Source organism: Dermacentor andersoni, chromosome 6 (genome assembly GCF_023375885.2).
Source record: "Dermacentor andersoni chromosome 6, qqDerAnde1_hic_scaffold, whole genome shotgun sequence".
NCBI classification, from domain to species: domain Eukaryota; kingdom Metazoa; phylum Arthropoda; class Arachnida; order Ixodida; family Ixodidae; genus Dermacentor; species Dermacentor andersoni.
In genome coordinates, this window is record NC_092819.1 from 75,964,511 (window position 1) to 75,970,510 (window position 6,000).

Consider the following 6,000-nt stretch of genomic DNA (forward strand, 5'->3'; position numbering starts at 1 on the left):
TTGGCTGCAGCCCAAGTGATATTGTTGGTGCAACAAGCTGGTGGCCACATGCGACTCAAATTGTTGTCTGTTAGATATTATATGACAGTCATACGTGCAAAGATACTGCTACTTGATCAGTATTGAGCATGCTGCATACATAGGTGCATACAGAAACATTTATGTTTCATGTATTGTTAGGTGTCATAATATTTCAGTAGACTCCTTAAAACTCCATGGCTAAACGAACTTCAGTGAGGCTTCGCCGTGCTTTGCTAACCAAGGTTGGTATTTTAAGGAAATATTATGGAAATGATGGGGCAAAACATGTGAGCAAAATTGATTTACATAGTATTACACATGTAATGGTAGTTAAATGTGAAAGGTTCAATGATTTGGCAGCTTGTGAATAAGCAACATGGGAATGGTCATCATGAAAAGTGAAAGTGTAACAATGTATAGTCAAGACAAATAGGGGTGTTGTGCAAGAAGGTACACATAAATATCTTACTTGATCGTAAACACTGCCCTTCACGTTTTGAGTAAAGCTTTCTAAGGAATACATGCGTGTGCACCTGCACACGCAAACCGAACAGAGAAAAGTTGCAATTATTTGACCACATTGCCAATCCATGTTTAGATGCATAAAACTGCTGAAAACTGAGCAAGGGTGATAAGTCAGAGTTGCTTTGTTCTAACGTCTCTATACAAAGGATGTGTGCAACACTAGTTTATACAGGGTGTCACAGCTAACATTAACCAAGTCGTTAGAAACTGGCAATTCGTGGTTATGGGCCTAGCGGTGTTCAGTCACAAGTTCTCTTCTACCATAGGGGTAATTTTTGTGTAGTACCAATTACACGGCTAAATAGAGGAGAATAATTAAAGTTAGTTTTTTTCTAAATTAAAGCCGTGACATCTAATGAAAAATCTGTCATTGTATTCTGAAATATCCTATTATTCGTTTCCAGCATGCAATATGTGAAAAACACTGCATGATTATGCGTGCTCCGACACCAGTGGTCCCAAAGTGATTTGATGGAACTAACTCCGCTGATAGTCTGACTCGGCAAATGCTTGGACGCAGCAAGCTGTTGGCATAACTAGACATCTGTTTATCACGAACTGCATGTCCCTCCCGTAAGATGATCGCCGCTCCATAATGACCACGCAGTTGCAGAGCCAGGCAATGAGTGGAGTTATTTCCTTTCAACAACTTTTGGGACTGCTGGTGTCGTAATGCATGAACATGTAAATCAGGCGGCAGTTTTAGTACTTTGCACGTTAGTATATTGCAGGAAAATAATTACACAGGACATAGTGTGCTGAACATGACTGAATAGGGTGATTTAGGACACAATGACAGCGTTCCCATTGAAATTCACACCCTTTATACACAAATAAAGAAAAGTTATTGTTATCTAATTAGCCACGTAATTAGGATTAAAACATTCTTCTGGCGGCAGAAGAGGACTGACCAAAGACCATACATTTCATAATCGTATGTTGCATTAGTTTTTTCAAACAGTACACTAGGATAAGTTAACTGGGATGCTCGATTTACTCGTAGCGATACTTATTCTGAAGGATAACTAAATTATGGCTTGGAAGCAAAAAGAACATTCACTGGCAGTCTCACTTCAAATATGTTTTGTGGAACGCAAGCTTTCTCTGCAGATAGTGCGGTATCTGTGCTTTCTCAAAGACCAAAGTCATTGGATATGCAACATACAGTCAAACCCCGAATATATCGAATGATTACTTATATCGAACACTTTCTAATCACCTGGAAAATCGCATGCATTCTTTATTTAGAACGGGGTCGGGCGTAAAATGAGTATATCGAACTCCGCCACCCCAGACCACGTGGGCTCTGTTGACTGGCGGCGAGTATTCCCGCAACAACCTCGAAGATAGCGGTGGCGCGGTGGGCGTTCTCTACAGCTGCGTCGACAGCGCCATTTAAACGTTGCGGCGCACGCACGTGGCGGCTTGGCTATTTGGACAACGTCAACGATGCACTATATTGGGTGCAATGACTCCTTCTCAGTGCCGCGCCTTTATTCTATGGCCGCGCTCTGACGAGAAGTTCATTTTAAGGCTCGCCAACCGTTTGGGCGTAGACGCAAGTAAGAGAGGGCGCGAGAGAGAAAATTTGGGGGCTTTTGCTCTTTGAATATATGACTGCCTAGACACTACGGAGGAGATTTCTTAGCGCGCGTTCTAATGTTGTATTCGTTTGTAGTCAGACGTGCCGGCATTGCGGAGTACGGTCGAGTTTAAGGGCCGATTTACGCTCAAACAGCGACAAGTTTCTGACTGGTGTTGTATAAGTCGCGGGTCGCTTTTTTCGTCGCTACGATAGATTGCATTTTTTACAAGCACTGCTCCAGGAGGGCACATGTAACCGGCAAACGGAGGCCTCAGGGGAGCACCTGAGTTTATAATAAAGCAGGCGGCGCAGGATCGCCAGGGCACCCAAGGAGTCGCGGGGACACCAAAGCTGGAAGAAGTGCGGCCCGCGAGTTGGAGCCGCGGAGGCCGAAGCGTGCCAAGGGGTGTTCGCATAAAAAATTTGCTGTCAGCGACAGCGGATAGCCGATCTTATACACCCCTTTGCACGCACAGGCCTCGGCGAGCCCCAACCCACCTACCAGTCCAGGTTCCAGCTTTGGTGTCCCCGTTGCCGCTTTGGTGTCCTGAAGGCGCCGCCAATAATGCGAAATAATGACACGTAGTTACAATTAGTAAAAACACGATTGAATAAATGTAATTACGTCCTGCCGCCAACGTGTGACGCTAAGTTCAGCCCTACCGCGTCCCGCGACTGCTGCAACACCAGTCAGACCTTGCGACTCTCCGAGGTACTTGGAGAGCAGCTTGGCGGAAATGCCTGGAGGAGTAGAGGGCACACACAACCAGACCAGCGAGCCAGGAGCGAAGTACGTAGCTCGTATTCGATATTAGATGCCTACTCCATACATCACCGGAGAAAGGACACCACGTGACGTTTCAGTGGCTGCCAAGTCACTGCGGTCTCATAGGAAACGAAGACGCCGATAATGTCGCTCGGGCAGCTCTTGAAGACACACAGGAAGAGGCCATACCACTTTCACGGTCCGACGCAGCTAGCAGACTTCAAGTGCTTGCACAGGAGATCACGCTCTCTCTATGGTGCACACCAACCAGCCAGACCAACCGGAGCAATGGTCAATACCACCTGCCCTCTTTGATGCATTTCTGTGTGCCAACTGGACTCCGCCGAAGAGAGGCTGCTTTATCGCTTATGGCTAGGGGTGGTATGCACGAAATCTTACTCTTTTCGCATTGGAATGACCGACAACGCTCTCTGCAATGTCTATCTTTGCGAGGGGACGCTAGAACACATTCTGTGCGACTGTCCTGAATATAATGATCAGCGACAGTCCCTGGCGTCCGTTATAGCGCACCTTGACAATAGACCATTCTCACTTGAAACGATTTTCACATGTCGCCGACGCAAGACATAGCAGCTGAAGGCGACGAAGGGACTACTTCGGTTTTTGAAAGAAACGGGATTGGACAAGCGGCTGTGACAGTGATGTCACGTACCACGCAAGAGTGATGGACTCTAACTGACGATGTGTGTGCTGTGTTATGTGCTCTCTCTCTCCTTTCCCCATCTTTCATCCCCCCATCCCGCTCCCATGTGTAGGGTAGCAAACCGGTTGAGCTAAACTGGTTAACCTCCCTGCCTTTCCGTCTCCACTTTTCCTTCCTTGCTTCCTTGCCTCTGTAGGTACGTTGGACAGACTTCCTCGCGCCTACGGCGCTGGTGCTGAGTCAGTCACCGTCACCGGCAGCCTTTCGCCCACTTGCGCTCAACCGTGGTTGCTAAGGCGCTCTGCCTTCTAGATTTTCAATATATGCGGCCCGGGCTCTACTACGGTCGCTATACTGCTCCCACAGAAACATCTGTGATGTTATTTACAAGCTACGGTGAGGCGATCGCCAAATCGCTTCACCTATTTTACCGCGCCGGCAGCCAGCGTTCGAACGTAAACAAACTCGACCCCACTACGCAATGACGGCGTAGTCATATATTAAAGCAGCAAAAGCGGCCAAATTTTCTCTCTCGCGCCCGCTAAAATGCTTCGATTGACGGACGTGGAGATCGCCGCGGAAGTGGCGGCCAAACAAAGACGCTGCCGAGGTTGATGTTGCAAGCGCTGATGTTGCTCCGCTCCCGACTTAACTGAAGCTGTAGCTTCTTTGGCCCTTCGTCGCCGCCACTGCGGCGCAATCGAAGGCACCGGCCTATCACTTGTGGATCGCTTAGACAATGTTGAGGACTCCAGCCGCGTTTAACCAGCACGCGGCTGCCAGTAAGAAGCAGGCTGCACTGTTACAGTACTTTCAGTCAAATAAATAAACGCATTGTCTGAAGCTTCAAGGGAGTATTTACTGCGCCACGATTGGGGCGCGATCGGCGATCGCTGTTCGGAGCGCGTTGAGTTGCGCCGCGCGCCATTATTGACCCAGGCCACGCCTACTTCGCGAGGCTGACCGAGTCTGTGCGGCCTAGAGGTCCGTTACAGCGCAACACAAGACAAGGACAAAGGAAGGTATAAAACGACGACACGGCGCTGACCCTCAACTGATATTTTATTGAAAATATGTCTAACACACACACACACACACACACACATTATATATATATATATATATATATATATATATATATATATATATATATATATATATATATATATATATATATATATATAGGTGCCAGTTCATAACCATGGCATGCAGGAGGCAGAGATGCATCGAGGCAACTGTGACAAACTGACGCATAATCAAAAGTGACGTAGGTAACGCAGTTCCTTGTCATGAAGAGTGATAGCCGGTTCGCTGATACATGCCTTGTCCCCAATATTTATATTGTTAGCCTCGGCGATTTCCTTTGTCAATTGGCTCGCGTGTTTAAAGATGACAGTAGTGCTTTTTTTGATTCGGTGCGACAACCGCACGACTTGCAATACTCCGGGAGATGACGTGGCGCAACCCCTTGAAGAAGATAGCTCATGCTCCCTAAGTCGAACATTCACACATCGCTTCGTTCGTCCCACGTACTTTCTACCACAAGATAATGGAATGGCATACACAACCTGCTTAGCACAAGTGATCTACCTGTTCACATGTTTGACAGTGTATTTTCCCTTCACTACCTTATCCTTCAGAAAATTATCAACTAACGGGCATATTGCGACCTATCTTATGTTTCGCAGAAAAACGAACATCAATGCTGTACCTTGAACCAACGTCCTTAAGCCCATGGGCTAACTTGTGTACATACGGTACTACTGCGTTTTTTTTTTCGTTTTTCTTCTAATTTAGTTTTAATGCCTTGTTAATTTACGCTCTTAGTTGATTGCTATGGATCCCAACCAACTGGCCCAACTTGATGCGGCCTTAGGTAATTGCGTGCGGCGCACCCGAACGCGCTTCTCCGAACAACAATCCCCGATCACACCCTTGGTTCATTGATTGATGCGCATAAGTGTTTACGTGATTTTATATATCGATTTTTGGTTATATCGAACTATATCGCGATCACCGCGCTGTTCGATATACCGAGGTTTGATTTTGACTATGTATATATATAGCTCAGTGTTGAGGCTAGCTCAGTGAGCCAGCTCAGTGTTGCTTGTTTCCAACAAAACCAAGAAGGTTTTTCGCTTAGAACCCGCAGTTCTTAAGATGGAAGGCTATGCAGCTGAAGAAGCTTTTATGTGCACATATAGGTGTGTACATTTGTGTACGTACAGGTTATTTCAAAGAACACTTTCAAAATTTTTTCTTAAGTTGCCTGTGGCAGATAGCACAATTCTAGTACATGAGCTCGCCTACTCGAAGAGGTGGACATTAACTACTTGCACAAGAATTGAAATGCACAACCGGCTAATTAAAGAACTAACTACTGAAGGTTTTAACTAATTACCTTAAGGCACATATTGCAATTTACAAATTCTAGCGGGT